The sequence below is a fragment of the Oncorhynchus tshawytscha genome, linkage group LG08 (genome assembly GCF_018296145.1).
Source record: "Oncorhynchus tshawytscha isolate Ot180627B linkage group LG08, Otsh_v2.0, whole genome shotgun sequence".
Lineage (NCBI taxonomy): Eukaryota > Metazoa > Chordata > Actinopteri > Salmoniformes > Salmonidae > Oncorhynchus > Oncorhynchus tshawytscha.
The window spans coordinates 78,148,295-78,173,169 of NC_056436.1; the positions used below are offsets into that span (position 1 = coordinate 78,148,295).

Genomic DNA, 24,875 nt, shown 5'->3' on the forward strand with positions numbered 1-24,875 from the left:
CAAACTTGCGATTTTTGGTTCCACCTGCCGCGTCTTTGTGAGACGCAGAGTAGGTGAACGGATGAACTCTGCATGTGTCGTTCCCACCCTGAATCATGGAGGAGGAGGTGTGATGGTGTGGCGGTGCTTTGCTGGTGACACTGTCAGTGATTTATTTAGAATTCAAGGCACACATAACCAGCATGGCTACCACAGAATTCTGCAGCAATACGCCATCCCATCTGGTTTGCACTTAGTGGGACTATCATTTGTTTTTCAGCAGGACAATGACCCAACACACCTTCAGAGTGTGTAAGGGCTATTTGACCAAGAAGGAGATTGATGGCGAGATGCATCAGATGATCTGGCCTCCGCAATCCCCCGACCTCAACCCAAATGAGATGGTGTGGGATGAGTTGGACCGCAGAGTGAAGGAAAAGCAGCTAACAAGTGCTCAGCATATGTGGGAACTCCTTCAAGACTGTTGGGAAAGCATTCCAGGTGAAGCTGATTAAGAGAATGCCAAGAGTGTACAAAGCTGTCATCAAGGCAAAGGGTGGCTACTTTGAAGAATCTCAAATATAAAAAATATTTTGATTTGTTTAACACTTTTTTGGTTATTACATGATTCCATGTGTTATTTCATAGTTTTGATGTTTTCACTATTATTCTGCAATATATAAAATAATGCAAATAAAGAAAAACCCTTGAATCAGTAGGTGTGTCCAAACTTTTGACTGGTATTGTAACTTGGGGTGTGTACATTTAAGTTCACAATAAATATTTTAGTTACTGTTAATATACAGTACATGTATAAATTATGTATGATTTCATTCTCTACATGTTCACACTTTAAAACAGTGGTCACCAAACTTTTCTAAGCCGAGATCACTTTGAGTCAAAATCCTGCTCAGAATGTTTTAATATATGATTTCAACTAAATGTAAGGTTAGCCTATGCAACATTAACCAATTAAAGCAGTTCTGTAGCAATGAGGCTTGTGCAGTAGACTGTAGGCCCAATACATTATCCCTGTATACTGGCTATGCTAGAATTGCCCTGCCACTGTTATTCTTCCATTTTCAATATCAATATAAAAACTTGAGGTATATGAGCCACTGGTAATAGATTATTTGTTGTATTACTTGTGAGGCACAGCTGAGTGAGCATAAATGGAAACAATTTGCTTTCTTTATCTTACTGGACTGATGGAGCCTGCATCTAATGGTCAGTCTCAGTGGAGGGAGTGCATCAGAGGATCTGCCTGCCACCGTCGGACAGTCCCTCAGCTTTCCCCCCTCCACTAAGACTGACCAAAATTGTCTTCCAGCTGATAGCGAAACTCGATTCACATTGCATTATTTCTGCCTCATACAGAAAATCATGTTCTTACACTTCTAACCAGAGATATCATTTAAAAAAACACACAGCTAATAATGACACCACTGTCGATACGCTTTCCTACAAAGCTGCAGTGCTTGTTACAGCGCGAGGGGTTAAGTGCATTTTTCCTTTTATTAGCGTTGAATAAAAACTGTTGACAATGCTGAATAAAAACGTAGGGCTCTATTTAATCAGATCTAATTTAGCCAAACATCCGCATAGCGGTTCTTTTGGTGGTGCCGGAGCTGGAACTAGAGGTGTTAAATCCAGGCATTATACCTAAAGCGGACATTGCCATTGAAGGCACAAAGTCGCTTTCAGAGAAATCCCATGCAGCCCTGTTTACAAGTTCGAACACTGGAATGCGAGATGTAATCGACACCTTTTAATGATTTTCAATTTGAGCGTCATTATTTCTGTGTAGCCTACACTTTCTCGTTCTGAACTTTTAAAGCGATCCGGACGAGTGTGGCTTTGTGACGAAGATCACAAGAGCAGCTGCTCACCGATCTGACAGCTCCACTGCAGTTCAATCTCAGACACCGCCAAAACATCAGCTATGCGGGTGTCGGCTATTGCCGGTTAATTCTTGATCTGATTGAATCTAGGCCATACACATGAACTCACTCATAAAAACAGCAGCTTGTTGCTGTCGTCTCTCTTTAGTCATGGTTTTAAACATTTTGAAATCACAGTATCAATTTACTTTGCTGTGGAAGCTGCAGACACATGGTGATCTGAGCAATCTGATTGGCTAGCGGTATTAGGTGAAAGGTGCACTTGATTTGAGTACGCAGAGTAGGCCGAGTTTATACCTTCAGACACATGAAATGGTTAAAAATGGGAACATTTCGACTAACCAGGCACACAGCTGAAACAAGTGCACCTACCGGCAACAGCGCTAGACAGAAAACAAGTAGGAATAAAGGCTTTATCATTAGTTGTTTAATAGAAATGTTTGGCGATTGACTAGTGCCTTGGACACCACTGCTTTACAATATGATTAGTACATGTATGTGTGTCAAATAATACAGGACTTTGAGAACAGAATAGTTCAACAGTGTCTATATAAAGACGCATCATTCATGTTTCATGATGGAACATTACACTTCTATTAAATCACTGTCCCAATGTCAAGAGAATCTGAAGTTCCACTTCTTTACTCTTTTTACAACACTGGTGTCTCTTTAGATGTCCTGACTGACTGAAACTCTTCCCACACAAGGAGCAGTGGAACAGCTTTTCTCCTGTGTGAGTGCGCTGGTGTGTCTGAGATTACCCCCTGCAGTGAAACTCTTCCCACACTAGGAGCAGTGGAACAGCTTTTCTCCTGTGTGAGTGAGCTGGTGTGTCTGAGATTACCCCCTGCAGTGAAACTCTTCCCACACTAGGAGCAGTGGAACAGCTTTTCTCCTGTGTGAGTGAGCTGGTGTGTCTGAGATTACCCCCTGCAGTGAAACTCTTCCCACACTAGGAGCAGTGGAACAGCTTCTCTCCTGTGTGAGTGAGCTGGTGTGTTCTGAGGTTAATCTCTCTATTGAAGCTCTTCCCACACTGGGAGCAGTGAAACGGCTTCTCTCCTGTGTGAGTGAGCTGGTGTGTTCTGAAATGACCTCCTGTAGTGAAACTCTTCCCACACTGGGAGCAGTGGTTTGATCGTGGCTTGTCCATCTCGCTCTGTTTCCTGGTGGAAGCTGGGTTGGAGGAACTTGAGGTGGTTCCATGGTGCTGTGTTGAGTTGCTGGAGGACATGAGATTCTCTGATCTGATCTCTCCACTCCTCAACAGTCTGACATACTCATCATGGTGACTTCTCTTTATGTGCTTGTGGAGGAAGATCTGAGAGGTGAAGGAGAACGGACAGCCAGAGCACGAGAAGATCTGGACCTGGGACGGCTCAGTGTTCACATCTGAGAGAGATGAAGGGGAGAGAGAAAGAAAAGAAATCAATATCACAAGGTGCATGATCATTATTGTTCCAGACAACTTGACATGAACAGAGAAAACTCAGAACCAGTATGATAATACACCACAGAAATCATATTTAAAATCAATGAGTTTCAATTGAGAAATGAGTAATAATGAGTATTAATGAGTAATAATGAAGCAATAATGAGTATTAATGAGAAGTAATAGAGTAATAATGAGTAATAATGAAGTAATAACGTGTATGAATGAGTAATAATGGCATAATAATGAGTATTAATATCTAATAATGATAATAATGAGCAATGCGGAAGTAATAACGAGTATTGATGAGTAATACGGAGGCAATGATGAGTGACAGTGAGTAATAATTAAGTAATCATGAGTATCAATGAAGTAATAATGGGTATCAATTAATGAATAATGAGTAATAGTGAGTAATAATTAAGCACTAATGAGTATTAATGAAGTAATAATGGGTATTAATGAAGTAATAATGGGTATTAATGAGTAATAGTGTTCAATGATGGGTATTAATGAGTAATAATGCATAATAATGAGCAATAATGAGTAATAATGCGTGTTAATGGGTAATAATGAGTATTCGTGAATATTAATGGAGTAATAATGGGTATCAATGAGTAATAATGAGTATTAATGAAGTAATAGGAGGTAAAAAGAAAATGATTGTAAGGGGAGTGAAAAGTAAGGGCAGAGACAGGGATGAAGAGGGGAGGAAGAGGGGAGAAATGACCTTTAGCAGAGCTCTTTTTGTCCCAGAGGTAGTCGAAGACAATGCCCAGGTCTCTGGCGTACTCCTCTCCGTACCAAACCAACAGCTCCTCTCCAACAGCTATCGGCTTACAGCAGCGGTACAGAATCCCTCCTCTGTACTGGAAGGACACCAGATTCTGCTCTTCTTCACCACGAGCACAGTTCACATACCTGAGAAGAGAGAGGGAGAGACAGAGAGCAGTCGGGGGTTAATTATGTACAAGAGATTGAGGTCTTCAATTGTCAAATAGAGTATGAAACAGGTAGGTGCAGTGGTTCCTCGCAATGGCGGAATGATGCAATTTACCACAATCTGCCACAAAGTGTTGCGGCATAAAGCTCAAAACTTTGAATTGAGGAACCACTGTAGGTACAGAGAGAAACAGAAGGAGGAAGAGGACTGTGAGACTTCCTCTGTACTTGTCACGTTTCGAACCAAGGCGCAGCATAGTATGCGTACATTCTCCTTTTAATGAATGAACAAAAACAACAAACAACCAAACGAAACGTGAATCTATACAAACTAGTGCTGACAGGCAACTAAACATAGACATACAAAAACTAGAGTACCCACCCTAGTCACACCCTGACCTAACGAAAATATATAGAAAAACAGAGATATCTAAGGTCAGAGCGTGACAGTACTTCAGTGTTGCTCACCTCATCCAGTTGAGTGAGTGTCTCTCCCTGCATCGATGTAGTCGTCCCAGTGTCTGCTCTTGTTGATCTGAGGAAAACAACTATTCATATTTACAGTTTTGATCAGGTTGGGAAAAATTAAGAACAGCCCAATAACACACAGTATGTACACGCACACACACACACGCACACACACACGCACACACACACACACGCATGCACACACACACACACACACGCACGCACGCACACGCACGCACGCACGCACGCACGCACGCACACACACACACACACACACACACACACACACACACACACACACACACTCCTCTCACCACTCCCCATGGCTTGGTCCTTGACTGTGAGCTCTCCTTCATAAGGGATGTCCGGGACGAAGAGGGGAGGACCCCACACTCCTCCATGAAGAATGACTTGCAGTCCTCACAGTCTGGGAGAGAGAAAGAGAAACAGAACATGTTAAACATCAGTTATTATGATGATGACGTGCATTAAAAATATAAAACACCAGCGTGGTTGAGAGAAAGAGAGTAAGAAATACACTTCTGCATAAGAGCGTCCACTAAATGCACAGGGGATCAAATTAAATGTGGGTAGATTTAGGTAAGAATGTTTATTTCCCCAGCCACGAAGAGATCCAATCCCAAATCTCGATGGGACACAACGCCCGTTACCACAGTGACCCCCCACCCTTAAAGGGGCAACTGAACATGTTGTCTCCTCTGATATAAGACTCCGGTAAAAACATTTTTAATGAAACTGAGCAATATAACTCATTACTTCCTACGAATACATTTCTTGTTTTAGAAACATTAAAAACCATGGTCATCCTGGTTTTGAGTTTAAAAATAATATATAATTATGGCACATTTAACATAAATTAAAAATATATAATTATATTTCAAAAGAGGTTCTGAAATCAGGATCACTAATATAAATTCTATTTGGACACAGTTCTCTTAGAACAAAGCAGAAACTACACGCATCTTGGACCTAATATCAGCAACACAGGTCGCTTTCACATGGCTGTGAATGAGCTGAGAGAAGAAGAGCATTCTATGCCATTTAAAGGAACATTAAAATCGAAATTCCAATTAGAATCTGTCTCAAAATGTTCCAATCAGCTATAGAACCAATTGTTCTATATGGCAGTGAAGTACGGGGTCCAATCTCTTAATAACGAATTCACCAAATGGGAGGATCGGCCAATCAAAATACTGCATGCAGAGTTTTGCAAGACTGTATTGTAAGTACAAAGAAAAACTCCAAATAACTAATTTAGAGCATAATTGGGCCAATACCCCCTGCTCATACTAATAGAAAAAAGACCCATCACATTTTACAACCATCTAATAACAAGAGACACCAAAATGTTTCATCACACAGCCCTACAATGTCAAACATGAGAAGAGTCAGCTGGTTCTGAGGCTCAGTTCAGTAACCCAAACCAACCACATAGCGACTCAGGACAGCACTCAGAAAATCTGGCCCAACCAAATCATCACCAAGCAAAAATAAAAATATATCACCTATTGGAAAAACACCACAAAAAATCTAAGTAAACTTCAATGCTATTTGTCTCTAAACAGACAGTACATGGTAGCAGACTATCTGACCACTGTGACTGATAGAGAACCGAGGAAAACACTGACTAGGTACAGACTCAGTGAGGACAGTCTGGCTATTGAGACCGGTCATCACAGACAAACCTGGCTGCCCAGAGAGGACAGTCTGGCTATTGAGACCAGTCGTCACAGACAAACCTGGCTGCCCAGTGAGGACAGTCTGGCTAAAGAGACCAGTCGTCACAGACAAACCTGGCTGCCCAGAGAGGACAGTCTGGCTATTGAGACCGGTCGTCACAGATAAACCTGGCTGCCCAGTGAGGACAGTCTGGCTAAAGAGACCAGTCGTTACAGACAAACCTGGCTGCCCAGAGAGGACAGGCTGTGCTCACTCTGCTCCAGGGGAGAGGTAGAGACAGAGCTGCATTTCATATTACACTGTGACAAATACTCAGAGCTGAGACTCTTTCTTTCCCAAAATGATCAGTCAGTACATAGAATTTGAAACTATAAAAAGATATATTTATTGGGTGAAAAGCCTAAATGTCAATAATATTTCCCGTTTTGTTTTGGCTTTCATACCATGTGTCTTCTCAGTCAGGTTGAGACTGGTCTACTACAGTGCCCTCCACTAGTATTGGCACCCATGTGTCTTCTCAGTCAGGTTGAGACTGGTCTACTACAGTGCCCTCCACTAGTATTGGCACCCATGTGTCTTCTCAGTCAGGTTGAGACTGGTCTACTACAGTGCCCTCCACTAGTATTGGCACCCATGTGTCTTCTCAGTCAGGTTGAGACTGGTCTACTACAGTGCCCTCCACTAGTATTGGCACCCATGTGTCTTCTCAGTCAGGTTGAGACTGGTCTACTACAGTGCCCTCCACTAGTATTGGCACCCATGTGTCTTCTCAGTCAGGTTGAGACTGGTCTACTACAGTGCCGTCCACTAGTATTGGCACCCTTGGTAATTATGAGAAAAACGGGCTGTGAATTGTTTTTCTTTATTGACAAACCTGGCTTTCAAGAGAAGACAGGCGATGTGCACACTGCCCATAAAACTAGATGGAAACTGAGCTGCACTTCCTAACCTCCTGCCCAATGTATGACCCACAGAGAATTTGACCCACAAAGAATTTGAAAACAAATCTGATTTTGATAAACTCCCATATCTACTGGGTGAAATACCACAGTGTGACATCACAGCAGCAACATTTGTGACCTGATACCACAAGAAAAGGGCAACCAGTGAAGAACAAACACCATTGTAAATACAACGCATATTTATGCTTATTTATTTTCCCTTTTGTACTTTAACCATTTGCACATCGTTACAACACTGTATATATACATAATATGACATTTGTAATGTCTTTATTATTTTGGAACTTCTGTGAGTGTAATGTTTACTGTAAATTTTTATTGTTTATTTCACTTTTGTATATTATCTACTTCACTTGATTTGGCAATGTTAACATATGTTTCCCATGCCAATAAATCCCCTTGAATTGAATTGAGAGAGAAGGAAAGAGATAGAGATAGATAGAAAGCGATAGATACACAGAGAGACAGAGAGATAGAGAGATAATGACTCACAGAGGTAGTGATCATCTTTGGGGACCTCCTCCTCTGTGTAAGTGATTCTTGGTCTGTCTCTCAGATTTCTGCTGCGCTTGTATGTGTTCAGCTCTGCTTTCTGCCTTTCCAGCCACTCTCTCTTAGACAGGCCTGGTACAAACACAAAATAAGCTATTTTCTCTGAAGCCAAATGAAACAAATGGGTTTTAAATCACCATATCAAACTCTAACAGTCTATTCTTGTCTGTCTCTGTTACCTGAGGTTGATGGTTTGGGGTGCAACAAACGAGCCCCTTGCTTTGTGGAACTCCCTGCCTCCCCTCCACTGGTGCTGGGGGTCGCTTCACTCTGACCCTCCTGGAAAGAGACTAGAGGAGAGTTCAAACTGACCACTTGGTCTGTGTGTCATCATCACCTTTGATTTGAAACAACATGAATGAAAATATATTGTGTGTTGTGTTATGTGTATGACAGTAACACACACCGTGGCTCCTAGCCCCTCCTGTACTCCACTGTGGGTGTCTGCTGGGCTGCCGTCTCTGAGGAAGGCCACTTCTTCTTCTGTCAGCTCCTCCATTAATGGCTGGGCGGGTCTTGTCACCATATTACTGGGTCCTGCCTCCTCGCCACTGGGGGGCTGCTGAGGACCAAAGGACGGGGATGGAGGGACAGGGCTTAACTGACTTGACTAGTTAAATAAATGTTGAATTAAAAAAATACCACCAAAATATATGGTAGCTTGAGTTTCAGATAAGATTTGTCGTTGGTATATATTAAGTAAAGAAGTGGCCCAAGGAAGCTGCCCTGCGGTATTCTACAGTCTAAAGCATGAAGGGAAGAAAACAACCCATTGATATAGGTGGACTGTTTCCTGTCAGTTAGATGTAGTATTATTCCAGTAGTATTCTAATAGCAGTCAAGTAGTACCCAAGTACTAATCTAGTAGTAGACAAGTAGTAGTAGCTTAGTAGTAGTACCTAGTAGTAGTACCTAGTAGTAGTCTAGACGTAGTCTAATATTAGCCTAGTATTAGTCTAGTAGTAGCCTAGTATTAGTCGAATAGTAGTCTAGTAGTAGCCTAGTAGTAGCCGTGTAGTAGTCTAGTAGTAGCCTAGTAGTAGCCTAGTAGTAGACTAGACGTAGTCTAATATTAGCCTAGCATTAGCCTAGTATTAGTCTAGTAGTAGCCTAGTAGTAGCCTGGTAGTAGTCTAATAGTAGTAGCCTAGTAGTAGTCTAATATTAGCCTAGTAGTAGTCTAATAGTAGTAGTCTAATAGTAGCCAAGTAGTAGTCTATTAGTAGTACTCTAATAGTAGCCTAGTAGTAGCCTAGTGGTAGTCTAATAGTAGCCTAGTAGTAGTCTAATAGTAGTGTATTAGTAGTAGACTAGTAGTAGCTGAGTAGTAGGAGCCTAGTAGTAGCCTAGTAGTAGCCTAAAGGTAGTAGTCTAATAGTAGTCTAGTAGTAGTAGACTAGTCATAGTAGTCTAGTAGTAGTAGCCTAGTAGTAGTCTAGTAGTAGTCACCTATTAATAGTCTAGTAGTAGACTAGTAGTAGTAGCCTAGTAGTCGTCTAGTAGTAGTAGCCTAGTAATAGCCTAGTAGTAGACTAGTAGTAGACTAGTAGTAGTAGCCTAGTAGTAGTCTAGTAGTAGCCTAGTAGTAGTCTAATAGTAGTAGCCTAATAGTAGTCTAGTAGTAGCCTAGTAATAGTCTAATAGTAGTCTAGTAGTAGCCTAGTAGTAGTAGCCTAGTAATAGTCTAGTAGTAGACTAGTAGTAGTCTAATAGTAGTAGTCTAATAGTAGTCTAGTAGTAGCAGCCTAGTAGTAGTCTGGTAGTAGTCTGGTAGTAGCCTAATGGTAGTCTAGTAGTAGTCTAATAATAGTAGTCTAGTAGTAGTCTAGTGGTAGTCTAGTAGTAGTAGCCTAGTAGCAGTCTAGTTTTAGTCTAGTAGTAACCTAGTTGTAGTCTAGTAGTAGTCTACTAGTGGTAGCCTAGTAGTAGTCTAGTAGTAGTAACCTAGTAGTAGTCTAGTAGTAGTAACCTAGTAGTAGTCTAGTAGTTGTAGTCTAGTAGTAGTATAGCAGTAGTCTAGTAGTAGTAGCCTAGTGGTAGTCTAGTAGTTGTAGTCTTGTAGTAGTCTAGTAGTAGTAACCTAGTAGTAGTCTAGTAGTTGTAGTCTAGTAGTAGTAATCTAGTAGTTGTCTAGTAGTAGTAGCCTAGTAGTAGTCTAGTTTTAGTCTAGTAGTAACCTAGTTGCAGTCTAGTAGTAGTCTAGTTGTAGTCTACTAGTGGTAGCCTAGTAGTAGTCTAGTAATAGTAGCCTAGTAGTAGTCTAGTAGTAGTAACCTAGTAGTAGTCTAGTAGTTGTAGTCTAGTAGTAGTCTATTAGTAGTAACCTAGTAGTAGTCTAGTAGTAGTAACCTAGTAGTAGTCTAGTAGTTGTAGTCTAGTAGTAGTAGCCTAGTAGTAGTCTAATTTTAGTGTAGTAGTAACCTAGTTGTAGTCTAGTAGTAGTTTAGTAGTAACCTAGTTGTAGTCTAGTAGTAGTAGTCTAGTAGTAGTAACCTAGTAGTAGTCTGGTAGTAGTAGCCTAGTAGCAGTCTAGTAGTAACCTAGTTGTAGTCTAATAGTAGTCTAGTAGTAGTCTAGTAGTGGTAGCCTAGTAGTAGTCTAGTAGTAGTCTAGTAGTGGTAGCCTAGTAGTAGTCTAGTTGTAGTCTAGTAGTAGTCTATTAGTGGTAAACTAGTAGTAGTCTAGTTGTAGTCTAGTAGTAGTCTAGCTAGCTATCCAGTAATGTTTCACCTTTGTCTGCTCTGTCTGTCTCAACCAACTACTGCTGCTGCTGAGATCAATTTGTCAAGCAAGCTTAGCCCATATGCACTGGGCCGCAGGGCGACTGTTGGCGCTAAATGTACAATGGTGGGAATAAAGAGTGAGATTCTAAAATATTTTACAAGAACACGCTACATGACCGGTGTGGACAGCATGTGAGCCGTCACCTCAGACCGGGTTCGTTCCCAGGTTGTGTCGCAGCGGGCCCAGCGGGCCGTGACCGGGAGACCCATGCGGCTGCGCACAATTGGCCCAGAATCGTCAGGGAAGTTTGGCTGCTGGAATGTCCTTGTCCCATATTGTCAACATATTTATTGTATTGTATCAAATGGTAGTCTACAGTAGCCTACAATGGCATTTAAATGAATACCCTACTTGATGGCCAACAGATGCAAATGTAGCCTATCATTCACATTTAATGTCATTTTCATTGTGGACTTTTTCCCATAACAGAAACCATCGAGGGAGTTTCAAATTTCCACTCGTGCAGCGCTCCAAACCCTAGAACTGAGCATGAGTAAAACCCTTCGCTTGATACGGTGATCCATAAGATACTTCGACATTTGAATACAGTTTACTTTAAACCTCCTCTGAGCTAATTTATCTAAAGAGCTCTAGCCCACCTAAAGTACTTTGCCAGTGCTTTGTCACCATTATATCAGTTCTACCGCGTTAATATGTTTTATTGAAAAAGGTTGTCTCCATAATGACCCATCTAAATAGCCTATCTACAACTGGTAATAAAGTTGTCACTGTGTGTGCGCCTGCTTCTGTTTCCTTGACTCAGCTGCCTCTCCTGCAGCACTCTCTCAATCAGTGGTCTCAATGCACACACAGTCCTCTGGCCCTCCCCACCTCCCCACTCACTCAGTAACAACCTGCTCACTGCCTGATAGTCAGCAGCAGGCTACAGTTAAAAATGGATATTAAAACAATTGAGAGAAATGGCATGAAGGCAGCAGTGCAATTTAGAAGTAGTTCAAAAACACATCACCCTCGACCAATACATTTTCACCCGCTACATCGTTTTCAAAGTAGCCCAAAAACACATCACCCTCGACCAATACATTTTCACCCGCTACATCGTTTTCAAAGTAGCCCAAAAACACATCACCCTCGACCAATACATTTTCACCCGCTACATCGTATCGTATTCAAAGTAGCCCAAAAACACATCACCCTCGACCAATACATTTTCACCCGCTACATCGTTTTCAAAGTAGCCCAAAAACACATCACCCTCGACCAATACATTTTCACCCGCTACATCGTTTTCAAAGTAGCCCAAAAACACATCATCCTCGTACATTTTCAAAGTAGTAGCCCAAAACACATCACCCTCGACCAATACATTTTCACCCGCTACATCGTTTTCAAAGTAGCCCAAAAACACATCACCCTCGACCAATACATTTTCACCCGCTAAAAAGTAGCCCAAAAACACATCACCCTCGACCAATACATTTTCACCCGCTACATCGTATCGTATTCAAAGTAGCCCAAAAACACATCACCCTCGACCAATACATTTTCACCCGCTACATCGTTTTCAAAGTAGCCCAAAAACACACCACTCTCGACCAATACATTTTCACCCGCTACATCGTATTCAAAGTAGCCCAAATTGGCTAGAAGACCACGAACATGGCAACCCTGACCAGTAGGCAAGTCTTGATTCCCAAGGCCGACCCGCTCATTAGCAGGATTTGGCTGTCATCGAACAGGAGGGTATTTTATGAGCTAAACCGAACAACATGCACCTCCAACAACACAAAACCTCACATAATTCTGCCCCAATTTCTCTCAACCAGTGGCACATGTGCTTTTTAGGTGAGCGCTGATGCGTCCCACTTCATCAAAGGTATGAGTTGTCCATTCCTAGCGCACCTCTCCAGGAGACTGTTGGGGAGATGTGTCCCTGCCACACGCCAACAACGTTCAGTCAACAAAAAGAACATAAATCATGTAGCAGAAGAGTATGTGGCCTTTTCTATAGCCTACAGGCTGGATATGTGTATGACAGCCACTTTTAACCTCATGTAGGTTTCTCCTATCAAATAGCCTGACCTAAATGGCACCCAATCAAATACAAAATGTCCTGACATGTTAATTAACAAACAACATATCCTAAAAACAGGTCAGGTCAAAGTCAAATGGACAATATGTAATGGATAATTAGGCTAATCACATCTGCTGTCTAGGAGTTTCACCCTGTGGGCTAATTTTGCCACGATCAGTGGTTTCATGTCTGTCAACGAGCTTATCGTAAGGAAACATTAAATACTGTACTTCAGCATTGCAAATAAGCCCAGTATAACTTGATGAGGTTGAGTAGTTGGTATTCAGAGCTTAAATAGCCACATTGATTAGTCACAGGAATCAGGACTAATTAAGTCAATGCAACGGCCTGTTTGACACATACTGGGCTTAGCACATGGATGGGTATTTGTGAAATTCCATTGCAGGCCGACATGGTAGGCTACACCAGTTGGCACCGACCGATGCTGACTTCTTTTGGATGTCTTTTTTTTTGGTCCTGTTCAGGATCAGGTCTTTTTTTGAGAGCGGTCCAGCTGTGACATCATCTCTCAGCGCAGTCATCCCTCAGGGGGGTAAGAGAGAGAGGACGGTCTGTAGATTGATGGATGGGACAGTCATCAATAGTTCTTAAGACATCGAGTGTGTGTGATTAGTATATGTCCCTTAATGGATCCTAAAGAAGAGCTCGTAATTCACTCCCAAATCAATAGGACATGTCAGGGGACATGTTCCTTTCATGTAGCCCAATGTCCATATGCATTTTTAATGGGCTTAATGCATTCCTCTCTAAATATCAATAATATAGTCACACAATTGCTCTGTGTCAAATAGTCCTGATCAAATATCTAACAGTGTTTGGTCGAAAGCAGTTCTGTGGAAAAGTTACAAATACTGTAGAAAATGTATAACGTTCTGTTAAAAATAACTGCATGTCACGATCGTCGTAGTGAGGAGACCAAAGCGCAGCGTGGTGTGAATGCATGATTTAATGAAAGACGGAAAAAAACACGAAATACACTAAAACAAACACACAAACTAACAAGACGAACCTGACTGCTATCGAAACACTGTGCTAACATGCATCATAACATAGACAGTACAAAAACACATAAATCACCCATGTCACACCCTGACCTAACCAAAACAATAAAGAAAACAAAGAATACTCAGGTCAGGGTGTGACACTGCAGAGAGAGAATAGAGGGTGGAAACACAGAATACTCAGGTCAGGGTGTGACACTGCAGAGAGAGAATAGAGGGTGGAAACACAGAATACTCAGGTCAGGGTGTGACACTGCAGAGAGAGAATAGAGGGTGGAAACACAGAATACTCAGGTCAGGGTGTGACACTGCAGAGAGAGAATAGAGGGTGGAAACAAAGAATACTCAGGTCAGGGTGTGACACTGCAGAGAGAGAATAGAGGGTGGAAACAAAGAATACTCAGGTCAGGGTGTGACACTGCAGAGAGAGAATAGAGGGTGGAAACAAAGAATACTCAGGTCAGGGTGTGACACTGCAGAGAGAGAATAGAGGGTGGAAACAAAGAATACTCAGGTCAGGGTGTGACACTGCAGAGAGAGAATAGAGGGTGGAAACAAAGAATACTCAGGTCAAGGTGTGACACTGCAGAGAGAGAATAGAGGGTGGAAACAAAGTGGAATCAGTAAAGAAGTAACTTAGGTAATGTTATTGTTATTGTTATTGTTCATGCTGATTTGATTGGAAATCTAATCTCAGGAAATGTACAGTTCTGGTGAAGCGTGTGATGCGTTTTATCTCTACCTTTAATTTATTACACACCCCTCCTCCTCCCAGACGCGCACACACACGCACGCAGACACACACACATTCAGACATACACACATGCAGACAGAAACACACACAGACACACACACACACACACACACACACACACACACACACACACACACACACACACACACACACACACACAGAGACACACACACACACACACACACACACACACACACACACACACACACACACACACACACACACACACACACACACACACACACACACACATGCAGACACACACATGCAGACACACACACATGCAGACATACACACATGCAGACACAAACACACACAGACACACATGCACGCAGACACACACGCATGCAGACACACACATGCAGACACACACACATTCAGACATACACACATGCAGACAGAAACACACACAGACACACACACACACACACACACACACACACACACACACACACATTCAGACATACACACATGCAGACAGAAACACACACAGACACACACACACACACACACACACACACACACACACACACACACACACACACACACACACACACAGACACACACACACACACACACACACACACACACACACACACACACACAGACACACACACACATGCAGACACACACATGCAGACACACACATGCAGACATACACACATGCAGACATACACACATGCAGACACAAACACACACAGACACACATGCACGCAGACACACACACATGCAGACACACAAATGCAGACACCCCCGCACGCAGACACAAACACACACAGACACACACACACACGCAGACACACACACATGCAGACACAAGATGCAGACACACATGCAGACACCCAGACACACGCAGACACACACATACGCAGATGTAACCGTTGTGAAATGGCTAGCTAGTTAGCGGTGGTGCACGCTAATAGCGTTTCAATCGGTGACGTCACTCGCTCTGAGACCTTGAAGTAATTGTTCCCCTTGCTCTGCAAGGGCTGCGGCTTTTGTGGAGTGATAGGTAACGATGCTTCGAGGGTGGCTGTTGTCGATGTGTGCAGAGGGTCCCTGGTTCGAGCCCAGGTAGGGGCGAGGAGAGGGATGGAAGGTAAACTGTTACACAGACACACACACACACATGCAGACACACACACACGCAGACACACACATGCAGACACACACACATGCAGACACACACACATATGCAGTCAGTCACATATTGATGGCATTATTATGAGCGGAACATTCCTGCTGTGGCAGAGATCCAGATCTGACTGAGACTCATCAATCATATATACACACGCGTACTCCTGGGAGACATGTCTGGGGCCGCTGGCTGCTGGGTCGCAGGTGCGGAGACTGAGGTAGAAAGTGGGAATTATTCCTCTCTTTCCTCTTTAAAGAGAAACAGCTCCCCCTCCCTCCCTCCCTCCCTCCCTCCCTCCCTCCCTCCCTCCCTCCCTCCCTCCCTCCCTCCCTCCCTCCCTCCCTCCCTCCCTCCCTCTGCGTTGAATACGCTCTATTTCCATCCACATTTCCTTCAGCTAATTTGAACACCACACTTCAAACGCTCACACACACATCTCCCTCTCACACTCTCACTACTCTCTCTCTCTCACACACACACACATCTCCCTCTCACACTCTCACTACTCTCTCTCCTCTCCCTCACACTCTCACTACTCTCTCTCTCTCACTCTCTCTCTCTCACACACACACACACACACACACACACACACACACACACACACACACACACACACACACACACACACCACACACACACACACACACACATCTCCCTCTCACACTCTCACTACTCTCTCTCTCTCTGTCTCACACACACACATCTCCCTCTCACACTCTCACTACTCTCTCTCTCTCTCTCTCTCTCTCACACACACACACACACACATCTCCCTCTCACACTCTCACTACTCTCTCTCTCTCTCTCTCTCTCTCACACACACACACACACACTCTCCTCTTTCTCTCTCTCTCTCGCTCTCTGTCACACTCACACTCACACTCATACGCACACATACACACACACGTAGACACACACATTCTTACCCTCTCCATCTCAAGTCTCTCAATAGGCCAAGAAGAGAATGTTGGCAATGATCTCTGCAGACTCTATTATCACTGCAGACTCTAGTATCACTGCAGACCCTATTATCACTGCAGACTCTAGTATCACTGCAGACTCTATTATCACTGCAGACTCTAGTATCACTGCAGACCCTATTATCACTGAATACTCTAGTATCACTGCAGACCCTATTATCACTGAATACTCTATTATCATTACAGACTATTATCACTGCAGACGCTATTATCATGGCAGACCGTATTATCACTGCAGTCTCTAGTATCACTGCATACACTATTATCACTGGAGACCCTATTATCAATGCAGACCCTATTATCATTTCAGACCTTATTATCACTGCAGTCTCTATTATTGCTGCACACACTATTATCAATGCAGACCCTATTATCACTGCAGACTCTAGTATCACTGCAGACCATATTATCAATGCCTACTCTATTATCACTGTAGACTACATTTTCACTGCAGACCCTATTGTCAATGCAGGCCCTATATTGTCAATGCAAACTCTATTATCACTGCAGACCTTATTGTCAATGCAGGCCCTATATTGTCAATGCAAACTCTATTATCACTGCAGACCGTATTGTCAATGCAGGCCCTATATTGTCAATGCAAACTCTATTATCACTGCAGACCTTATTGTCAATGCAGGCCCTATATTGTCAATGCAAACTCTATTTTCCCTGCATATCACTGCAGACCTTATTATCAATTCATACACTTTATCACTGGAGACCCTATTATCACTACAGACCCTATTATCACTGCATACTCTATTATCACTGCAGACCCATTTATACAACATGGCTCCAAGTGCACAATTTCCCAGTTACAGTATGATGCCTTGGAGCCCCTAGTCCCATATCTGTGTGTGTGTGTGTGAGTGTACGTGTGTGTTTGTTTCTGTGTGTGTGTGTGTGTGTGTGTTTTAACTCACTCTGAAAGATGAATCATTGTTTCAATAGTCAGGCTGAAATGTCTATAGAATCTCAATAAAGGCCTTAATTATAAGGTGAGTTGCTGCTGTTGACTGTAGAAAGCCTACCTCTTTATTATATCAATTAAAGAGGACACATCAAACCTGCTGATTTCATTAAGGGGTGGGGTTTGGGGGTTGTGTATGTTTCTATGCATGTGATGGTTGTTTGTGACATGGTTGCTTGTTTCACACACAATGTGTTACCATCTCCATGACATTGTGTGTGTGTTGTCTTGAGTTTAGTGGTTTAGTATTCAGACTCCAGGAAGACTACAGTGACAGATAGTGACAGATGAACAGATAATGAACTACACATGCAGAGCTGCTGATATTAACACACTGTATTAGCCATAAAGCTCCTTCTTCATGCCCCCTGAACACATCTCAGGTCTGTTGGAGAGACTTTCTTTGCAGCACTGCACATCGCTTTGGGGTAACATTGTTACCATGGCAACTGGTTTTCCCACACGCAAGCTGACATCACTCAGACAGCAGCGGAACATAGAGCACAGGGGGGTAATGAATATTCATGAAGGAAGGCCAGGGACCTGTTCCATTCTGGTGAACACACACACACACACACACACACACACACACACACACTGAAGGGCAGGGATTCGTAACATCCCAGAGAGCACATGCTCATCTCACGCCTCACTGATCACATTCTATTCACGCAGAGCATACTCAGAAGACTACTCACTCACTCACACCACACACACACACACACACACACACACACACACACACACACACACACACACACACACACACACACACACACAGACACTCACTCACTCACTCACTCACTCACTCACTCACTCACTCACTCACTCACTCACAGCAATTGATATACTAAAACTACAGATGTAGAAATTAAACATAATATATGTGTGTCTCACTTCTTAAAAAAAGCAATAACAAGTATTTGAACAGTAATGGTTGTTTGAGGCTACGTGTTACTGAAGTTGGTTAAGTATGACATAACCTATTTAACTACCAGCTTGCTCTCACAACTTACAGCAAACTACCCACTGGTTGAATCAACATTGTTTCCATCTGATTTCCACATGGAAAAATGATTGGATTTTCTAAAAGTCATCAGGGAATCTTTCATTCACCCAATTTTGAACATAAATCCAGTGACATGGTGAATTTGTTGTTGTTGATTTCCCGTTACGTTAGTTGACAACTCAGCCAGATGTGAATCCAAACTAGAATTTGAAGTGACTGATCTGTGCCCAGTGGGTACACATCAGCAGGAAGTGTTTTAACCAACTGTTCTGTAGTCAGTATGGTTCTGTCCTAAATGGAACACTATGGGCCCTGGACATACAGTATGTAGTGCACTTCATAGGAAATAGGATGCCATTTGAGACACAGATTATAACAGCTGGACTACTGTGTGTGTACTTGTTAAAGCTTGGTTTGACATCACTATTAAACAATAAACAGAGATGCTTCTCTCTATTACAGGAATCTGTGTGCAGTCTGCGACACACACACGCTCACTCACACACTTACTCACACACACATGCACACAGAATGGAATGGACAGGACAGTGTGATTATGGTATAATATGGATAATGTGATGAGGACTGAGGACTGAGGAGCTGAGGACTGAGGACTGAGGGCTGAGGACTGAGGGCTGGGGCTGAGGGCTGAGGGCTGAGGGCTGAGGGCTGGGGCTGAGGACTGAGGACTGAGGGCTGGGGCTGAGGGCTGAGGGCTGAGGGCTGGGGCTGAGGACTGAGGGCTGAGGACTGAGGACTGAGGACTGAGGACTGAGGGCTGAGGACTGAGGGCTGGGGCTGAGGACTGAGGACTGAGGGCTGGGGCTGAGGGCTGAGGGCTGAGGGCTGGGGCTGAGGACTGAGGGCTGGGGCTGAGGACTGAGGGCTGGGGACTGAGGACTGAGGGCTGAGGGCTGAGGGCTGGGGCTGAGGGCTGAGGACTGAGGACTGAGGACTGAGGACTGAGGGCTGAGGACTGAGGACTGAGGACTGAGGACTGAGGGCTGGGGCTGGGGCTGAGGGCTGAGGACTGAGGGCTGGGGCTGAGGACTGAGGGCTGAGGACTGAGGACTGGTCATCATTACTTTCAAGAGATATCATTTTAATACTCTGTGTTCTAAACTCAGCAAAAAAAGAAACGTCCCTTTTTCAGGACCCTGTCTTTCAAAGATAATTTGTAAAAATCCAAATAACTTCACATATCTTCATTGTAAAGGGTTTAAACACTATTTGCCATGCTTGTTCACTGAACCATAAACAATTAATGAACATGCACCTGTGGAACAGTCGTTAAGACACTAACAGCTTACAGACGGTAGGCAATTAAGGTCACAGTTATGAAAACTTAGGACACTAAAGAGGCCTTTCTACTGACTCTGAAAAACACCAAAAGAAAGATGCCTGGGTCCCTGCTCATCTGTGTGAACGTTCCTTAGGCATGCTGCAAGGAGGCATGAGGACTGCAGATGTGGCCAGGGCAATAAATTGCAATGTCCGTACTGCGAGATGCCTAAGACAGCGCTACAGGGAGACAGGACGGACAGCTGATCGTCCTCGCGGTAGCAGACCACGTGTAACAACACCTGCACAGGATCGGTACATCCGAACATCACACCTGCGGGACAGGTACAGGATGGCAACAACAACTGCCCGAGTTACACCAGGAACGCACAATCCCTCCATCAGTGCTCAGACTGTCCACAATAGGCTGAGAGAGGCTGGACTGAGGGCTTGTAGGCCTGTTGTAAGGCAGGTCCTCACCAGACATCACCGGAAACAACATCGCCTACGGGCACAAACCCACCGTCGCTGGACCAGACAGGACTGGCAAAAAGTGCTCTTCACTGATGAGTCGCGGTTTTGTCTCACCAGGGGTGATGGTTGGATTTGCATTTATCGTCAAAGGAATGAGCGTTACGCCAAGTCCTGTACTCTGGAGCGGGATTGATTTGGAGGTGGAGGGTCCGTCATGGTCTGGGGCGGTTTGTCACAGCATCATCGGACTGAGCTTGTTGTCATTGCAGGCAATCTCAATGCTGTGTGTTACAGGGAAGACATCCCTCATGTGGTACTCTTCCTGCAGGCTCATCCTAACATGACCCTCCAGCATGACAATGCCACCAGCCATACTGCTCGTTCTGTGCGTGATTTCCTGCAAGACAGGAATGTCAGTGTTCTGCCATGGCCAGCAAAGAGCCCGGATCTCAATCCCATTGAGCATGTCTGGGACCTGTTGGATCGGAGGGTGAGGGCTAGGGCCATTCCCCCAGAAATGTCTGGGAACTTGCTGGTGCCTTGGTGGAAGAGTGGGGTAACATCTCACAGCAAGAACTGGCAAATCTGGTGCAGTCCATGAGGAGGAGATGCACTGCAGGACTTAATGCAGCTGGTGGCCACAGCAGATACTGACTGTTATTTTTAATTTGACATCCCCTTTGTTCAGGGACACATTATTCCATTTCTGTTAGTCACATGTCTGTGGAACTTGTTCAGTTTATGTCTCAGTTGATGAATCTTGTTATGTTCATACAAATATTTACACATGTTAATTACGTTTGCTGAAAATAAATGCCGTTGACAGTGATAGGACGTTTCTTTTTGTGCTGAGTTTATGTTGTAACTGTTGGGGCATTCCAGATTAGAAGGGTGAATATTGTTTTTAAAGTAAAGAACTGTCAAAAAGCTTCCATCTCAACGTCTCAGGTTCCTTAGTTTAAAGTTACACACGGACCAGGACCTACAGTATAGGACCCCTACCTGAACCTTCTCTGTGGTGCTGGTCAGTATTGTAGTTGACCCCGACCTAAACCTTCTCTGTGGTGCTGGTCAGTATTGTAGTTGACATCTACCTGAACCTTCTCTGTGGTGCTGGTCAGTATTGTAGTTGACCCCTACCTGAACCTTCTCTGTGGTGCTGGTCAGTATTGTAGTTGACGCCTACCTGAACCTTCTCTGTGGTGCTGGTCAGTATTGTAGTTGACGTCTACCTGAACCTTCTCTGTGGTGCTCGTCAGTATTGTAGTTGACGCCTACCTGAACCTTCTCTGTGGTGCTGGTCAGTATTGTAGTTGACACCTACCTGAACCTTCTCTGTGGTGCTGGTCAGTATTGTAGTTGACATCTACCTGAACCTTCTCTGTGGTGCTGGTCAGTATTGTAGTTGACGCCTACCTGAACCTTCTCTGTGGTGCTGGTCAGTATTGTAGTTGACACCTACCTGAACCTTCTCTGTGGTGCTGGTCAGTGGTGGTGTTGACCCCAACTTGATTGGTCGTGGTGTAGTTGAGGGTAAACGCACTTAAATGCTGTTATTGCACCTATTGCGGAAAAATGCATTGAAAGTATAGGGAGCGTTACTATGCTCAGTGCGAACAGCAATTACGCTTTAGCCACCTATTGTTACCACTACATCACTGCTGCTGGTGTCTAACAGCAGACTAAAATTAGCCCTGACATCCTCTACCAACCTTTCCTAATGAGGCTGAGTGCTGTCCTGGCCTGGCCTGGCCTGGGTTAATAGATCTCCTTAATGAGTCAGACTCTGCCAAGGGGCACTGCTGAGAGAGGTGATAGTTGTGTGTCACAGTGTGTGTGTGTCAGAGAGAGAGAGAGAGAGAGAGAGAGAGAGAGAGAGAGAGAGAGAGAGAGAGAGAGAGAGATAGAGAGAGAGAGAAACACTTAACCAGCACTTGACCCCCCCTTTTCTAGCTCTGACTCTACTGACAGCTACATTATCAGGGAAAAATGTACTTTCTATGCCTGTCATATGTGGTTGTCCCACCTAGCTATTTTAAGATGAATGAAATAAAGTTTTACATTTTTGTATTAACCCCTCTTCAGAGGACAAATATCTTTTACTACATATACAGTGCCTTGCGAAAGTATTCGGCCCCCTTGAACTTTGCGACCTTTTGCCACATTTCAGGCTTCAAACATAAAGATATAAAACTGTATTTTTTTGTGAAGAATCAACAACAAGTGGGACACAATCATGAAGTGGAACAACATTTATTGGATATTTCAAACCTTTTTAACAAATCAAAAACTGAAAAATTGGGCGTGCAAAATTATTCAGCCCCTTTACTTTCAGTGCAGCAAACTCTCTCCAGAAGTTCAGTGAGGATCTCTGAATGATCCAATGTTGACCTAAATGACTAATGATGATAAATACAATCCACCTGTGTGTAATCAAGTCTCCGTATAAATGCACCTGCACTGTGATAGTCTCAGAGGTCCGTTAAAAGCGCAGAGTGCATCATGGAGAACAAGGAACACACCAGGCAGGTCCGAGATACTGTTGTGAAGAAGTTTAAAGCCGGATTTGAATACAAAAAGATTTCCCAAGCTTTAAACATCCCAAGGAGCACTGTGCAAGCGATAATATTGAAATGGAAGGAGTATCAGACCACTGCAAATCTACCAAGACCTGGCCGTCCCTCTAAACTTTCAGCTCATACAAGGAGAAGACTGATCAGAGATGCAGCCAAGAGGCCCATGATCACTCTGGATGAACTGCAGAGATCTACAGCTGAGGTGGGAGACTCTGTCCATAGGACAACAATCAGTCGTATATTGCACAAATCTGGCCTTTATGGAAGAGTGGCAAGAAGAAAGCCATTTCTTACAGATATCCATAAAAAGTGTTGTTTAAAGTTTGCTACAAGCCACCTGAGAGACACACCAAACAAGTGGAAGAAGGTGCTCTGGTCAGATGAAACCAAAATTGAACTTTTTGGCAACAATGCAAAACGTTATGTTTGGCGTAAAAGCAACACAGCCCATCACCCTGAACACACCATCCCCACTGTCAAACATGGTGGTGGCAGCATCATGGTTTGGGCCTGCTTTTCTTCAGCAGGGACAGGGAAGATGGTTAAAATTGATGGGAAGATGGATGGAGCCAAATACAGGACCATTCTGGAAGAAAACCTGATGGAGTCTGCAAAAGACCTGAGACTGGGACGGAGATTTGTCTTCCAACAAGACAATGATCCAAAACATAAAGCAAAATCTACAATGGAATGGTTCAAAAATAAACATATCCAGGTGTTAGAATGGCCAAGTCAAAGTCCAGACCTGAATCCAATCGAGAATCTGTGGAAAGAACTGAAAACTGCTGTTCACAAATGCTCTCCATCCAACCTCACTGAGCTCGAGCTGTTTTGCAAGGAGGAATGGGAAAAAATTTCAGTCTCTCGATGTGCAAAACTGATAGAGACATACCCCAAGCGACTTACAGCTGTAATCGCAGCAAAATGTGGCGCTACAAAGTATTAACTTAAGGGGGCTGAATAATTTTGCACGCCCAATTTTTCAGTCTTTGATTTGTTAAAAAAGTTTGTAATATCCAATAAATGTCGTTCCACTTCATGATTGTGTCCCACTTGTTGTTGATTCTTCACAAAAAAATACAGTTTTATATCTTTATGTTTGAAGCCTGAAATGTGGCAAAAGGTCGCAAAGTTCAAGGGGGCCAAATACTTTCGCAAGGCACTGTAATATACTACGACCAAGGCGTGACACCTAAACTGATTTTGTTTGAATGATTATTGTATTTAATGGCATGTAAAAGTACAGTTGAAAGTGTCCCATACAGTAAGGGGATCTACTGTACCTGTGTTGTACAAAAAAAGTCAATTCTGAATGATTTTGTCTCAGTTATGAGCAAATTGTCATCCAACAGGCTTTGATTCAATTTCCAACATCCACATCCACGTGGAGAACTCTGTAAGAGTTATATGGAGGTTATATGGTCCGATCGTTTTTTTTACAGCACTTTGTGACATCGACTGATGTAAACAGGGCTTTATAAATACATTTGACTGAAATGTAAGTCGTTCTGGATAAGAGCGTCTTCTAAATTACTAAAATGTATGGCCATATAAACAAACAACACAACAGAATGTATGGCCATATAAACAAACAAAACAACAGAATGTATGGCCATGTAAACAAACAAAACAACAGAATGTATGGCCATGTAAACAAACAAAACAACAGAATGTATGGCCATGTAAACAAACAAAACAACAGAATGTATGGCCATGTAAACAAACAAAACAACAGAATGTATGGCCATATAAACAAACAACACAACAGAATGTATGGCCATGTAAACAAACAAAACAACAGAATGTATGGCCATACAAACAAACAACACAACAGAATGTATGGCCATACAAACAAACAACACAACAGAATGTATGGCCATACAAACAAACACCACAACAATACAATGCTATCA

At 43.3% G+C, this 24,875-nt stretch overlaps 1 pseudogene; it reads right to left on the bottom strand.

Annotated features, from left to right (window-relative positions):
* Positions 1-1,920: 1,920 nt before the first annotated feature.
* On the bottom strand, positions 1,921-8,740 carry LOC112248049 (annotated as a pseudogene).
* Between the last annotated feature and the right edge of the window lie 16,135 nt (positions 8,741-24,875).